The following is a 4,267-nucleotide window of genomic DNA, read 5'->3' as shown; positions in this document are numbered from 1 at the left end:
TTTTATTAATATAATAACTTGGCTGAAGTTATAAAAGAAAACCAGGCTCATTAGATTTATAAAGGGATAGTAAACACAATGGATACCAGAATTAAGATTCTACAGATTTTGACAGGTTTGGTGAATGGGCTGAATCTGCAAGATGACATTTAATAGACATATGAATAAAATACTATTGGGTGTGGGAATACTAAGAAATTGATTGCCAAAATACAGAGTGTGGCTTAGCAGACATCGTGTAAGAAAAGTTTAAGGATTTTAATGTACAATGAGGTGAAATGTAAGTTAGTAGTGAGGTGTGGCTGTGCATTTTTCAGCCACATTAGTATAGTGATTCACAAACCTCGTTTCCCAGGCTTCAACCCAGATCAGTTGTATCAGAAACTCTGGGGATAGATCCTTTTGTAGTTCCTAAGCATCATGATTGGGTTTTAATACGTCTGTGTGAGATGTGTCTCCCTCAAACCCTGTTATGATGTCAGCATGCTACCCATCTGATGTGAAAAATAAAGAAACTCTGGGTGGTGGGGGTAGGGCCTAGGAAACAGTATTTTAAAGCTCCCTAAGTGTGTCCAATGGGAAACCAAGATTGGGAACCACTTGATACTAGAATCGGAGGGAATTGATCATCCCATGGTAATGTGTATTGGTCAAACTATCCCTGGAATATTTCAGTTAGATAATACCTTTTACAAACTGGAGCCCATTCATAGCAGAGTGACCATATGAGCCCATTCATAGCATGGTAAGGGGACTTGAAGTCATGCAAACTGTGCCATGTGAGGAATGTTAAATGATCAATCTCAGGGAAGAGACCAAAGTTGCCCTCAGTGAGTGTGCCAGGATTATCCTTGTCCCATCTGGTTCCAGAGATGAGAACTAGAACAAAGAAAATGAAGTAACATGGACATAAATTTTAACTAAATAAAAAGAATAACATTTTATCAGGACTAACGATATAACAGTCTACCTCAGAAATAAATGATTGCCATATACTTTGGGGACTCCAAGGCATTTGACTGGTTAGCTACTTGGTGAGGAGAGTGTGGAGAAGGTTTATGTTATTCATGACTCTTTTGGTGGCACATGAAAGAAACCTAATTCAAATAGCTTAAAAATAGAGTTTATTGTCTCATGTAACAGGAAAGTGTCTTCAGAAAGGGCTGATTCAAAAGATCAATTAATATCATTAGGCTCTGTCTCTCCATTTTTGGGCTTCGTTTGCCCTTTCTTTGCTTTATTCTGCATGCAAGACCTCTCCATGTGATGTCCCCAGTGGAGAGAAGATATTTTTTCTGATACTTCTAAAAAAAAATTCTTGGAGAAACACTGATTAGCACAATCTTAAATGGGTCAATGTGGCCAGAAAAAGTGTGTGTGTGTGTGTGTGTGTGTGTGTGTCTTTTGGCTGCAACATGGGGGAACTAGATACACAAAATAATAGGAGCCTCAGGCACTGGATTTGGTTAAATGAGGATCCCTCTCAGCCCAGGAATTTTAATAATATTTGATAGTATGGCCAGAATGCAGCAATAAATACAGAGCATGACACTTTCTATGGCTCATCAAATGTCCTCTTTTCTCTAATCAGGCCCATCTGTCTTTTGTGTCCTTCCCTGTCTTCACACCTTTGCTTGTGCTGCTTAATCTTTCTGAAAAGCCCTCCAATTACTACACCATAACCCATAGTTCAAGATTTGTCTCAAGTCTTACCTCGTCCTCTGCTAGCCTACACTGATCTGTGCCTCCTTTGAACTGTTACAGCACTCTGCACAGTTAAACATTTCCTTATATCATGTCTTGAAACCTTTTCTATTTCTCAGTATGAGTTGGTCTTGTAATTGTAACTAACTTTTTTGCAACTGTGAGTTCCTTGAGAACAGGGGCAATGCCTTATCCTCCCTGTGACTAGCATAGGGTTGATGACATTGTATGGGCTTGTTCATTAAAATTTATTGGTTCATGGTCATTTTTATTTATATCCATACCTTTATTACTATGTGTAAAATCTCTGAACTAAAAATAGATGAGATGGCAAAGATTGGGGCATTGCCATCATTGGGTCTCCATGGAAAAAAAGTGATACTACGAAAGAAGGCATTGGAACGAACCCTTTCCCACTGTTATAAAGTTCTGTCCCACACTCATGCTGCTAAACTTATTTCCTTTAATTTTGGGCTCTAGGAATGGGTAGATTTTCCTGGTTAGTCCTTTACTCATTCATTTATTACAGAATAATTTACTAATTGCCAATGCTATGCCAAGCTCTGTTCTAGGTGTAGGGGATACATAAAACCCTTGTTCTCAAGGAGCTCCCAGGAGGAAATGAAAAAGCAAAATTAGATACTTATAGTGCAGCATCAATCCTGGAGTTACAGTTCTGGATTAGATGGAGTAAGTACATTCTACTCTGTCTCCTCCACTGTATAGAGCTATAAAACCAAATTAGAATGAATGGCACATTGAGGAGTCTGAAAAATAAATAGTAACATACTGAGAAAGAATCAGAAGTCAAAAGTGCCACCGAACTGGTGGTAACTATACCATTATTTTTCCTCTTGTATACCGTGGCCTGAACTCAGCACACCAGAAACCTGGAAGTGGGCATCAGAGACCAGACAGAGAGAACTCTAGGAGAAGTGATCTAATCTGACTCAAAGAATGGAAAAGGGAACTTCTAACACTTAATGTGGAAATTTCCCATTTTTTACCTCTTCCTTTTCTCTGAAGAAATCTTGTGGCAATGGTGGCAGCCATTGATAATTGGAGCCTGCAAGAGCTAAAACTCTGAGGGTGGAGAATCTTCTTTTTTTGGTGATCTATGGTTCAAAGAGAGTTGAGCCAATGCCCATTGCTTTTTTCCCCCGTTCCCCACTACTTGGCCCTAAAACAAGGACACAGTTGCGAAACTGCATTGCAGAGCAGGGTAACTAAAGTCCTGCTTAGGCCAGGGGACTGAAGGGAGGATCTTAGGGAACTAGCAAATACCGAAGAGATCACAGAAAGAGAGAAGCTTGGGAAAGTGACCCTATTAAGTTGTTTATGAGCTCCTGAGCTTCCCCTTAGTGATATATGTGGATTAGACTCTATTTGGCAGAATAAAGACTTTGAGAACTAAATAAACAGATGGACCACCACCCAGGTCCCACACCATCCAATGATAGGCAGGCATGTGGGGCATACCTGGAGAGTGCTGGAAAGGCTTTGAAAATGGAATGGACTTTGGAACCACAACCCATAGAAGGTGGCGTGAAATTTGTGCCTGGTAAAACAAAAACATCAATATCAACATTATCTCTAGGATTTAAACAAGTTCCAGGGTCTTATAAGGTAATTCAAAGCATCCAGGATATAATCCAACATAATATTAGGCATTTGAAGAATGAGGAAAATCTTAACTTACATGAGAAAAGACAATCAACTGATGTCACTCTGAGATGATAAGTTTTGGACTTATTTGAAAAGATTTTAAAGCAGCTATTATAAAAATATGACAATAAGAAATTGCAAACCCTGGAAAGAAATGGAAAAATAGAAAGCCTCAGTAAATACATTTTCAAAGAGTGTAACAAGAACCAAAGGGAATTTAAAGAACTGAAAATATACAATAACCCAAACAAACAAACAAACAAACAAACAAACAAACAAACAAACAAATCATTGAATGGGCTCAGTAGAACAGTGTCAGGACGATTTCACGGACTGGGTTACACTCCAGGTGCTTGTTAAAGAACAAATATTAGGTTGTTAAGTATGAAAGGTCCAATTTCCTTAAGTACTAAGCTTGACAGTTGATATTTCTGACATTTCACTTTGACACTTCTTGTTTTATTTTTATTTTGAGGGCACATCCTCAGTCTTTCAAACACACATTATGCCTTGTGATTATCTTTCAAATTTTTTATAGCAATTTTTGTGAAACCATGGATAAGTCAAAAATTCATGTTATTTTTGAACATGAGTTTCATCCTGCAACCAATGCAGTGCAAACAGCTTGAAATATCAACGAAGTGATTGGGAAGTGTGTGGCTAATGAATGCACAGTACATCGATGGTTTAAAAAGTTCCATTCAGGTGATTTTAATTTTGAAAATGAGCCACCTGGGCAACCTGAGACCAAGGTGTATAATGATGAGCCAAAAGCTGTAGTGGAAGTGAATCCATCTCAACCTATGTGTGAATTAGCAGCAAGGTTTGAGGTTACTATTTCAACGATATTGGACCATTCGAAACAAATCGGCAAAGTAGAGAAGCTGGATAGATGAGT

The 4,267-nt window shown here is 38.5% G+C and overlaps 1 non-coding gene across 1 annotated transcript; it reads left to right on the top strand.

The window, feature by feature from the left end:
* Nucleotides 1-396: 396 nt before the first annotated feature.
* LOC142866147 (small nucleolar RNA U13) lies at nt 397-500 on the top strand. The gene has a single exon (XR_012916207.1). It is a non-coding gene; the product is annotated as a small nucleolar RNA U13 (small nucleolar RNA).
* The last annotated feature ends 3,767 nt before the right edge of the window (nt 501-4,267 follow it).

The sequence above is a fragment of the Microcebus murinus genome, chromosome X (genome assembly GCF_040939455.1).
Source record: "Microcebus murinus isolate Inina chromosome X, M.murinus_Inina_mat1.0, whole genome shotgun sequence".
Classification (NCBI taxonomy): domain Eukaryota; kingdom Metazoa; phylum Chordata; class Mammalia; order Primates; family Cheirogaleidae; genus Microcebus; species Microcebus murinus.
Note: the sequence above shows the minus strand (reverse complement) of the source record. Positions and strands in the feature narration are given on the sequence as shown.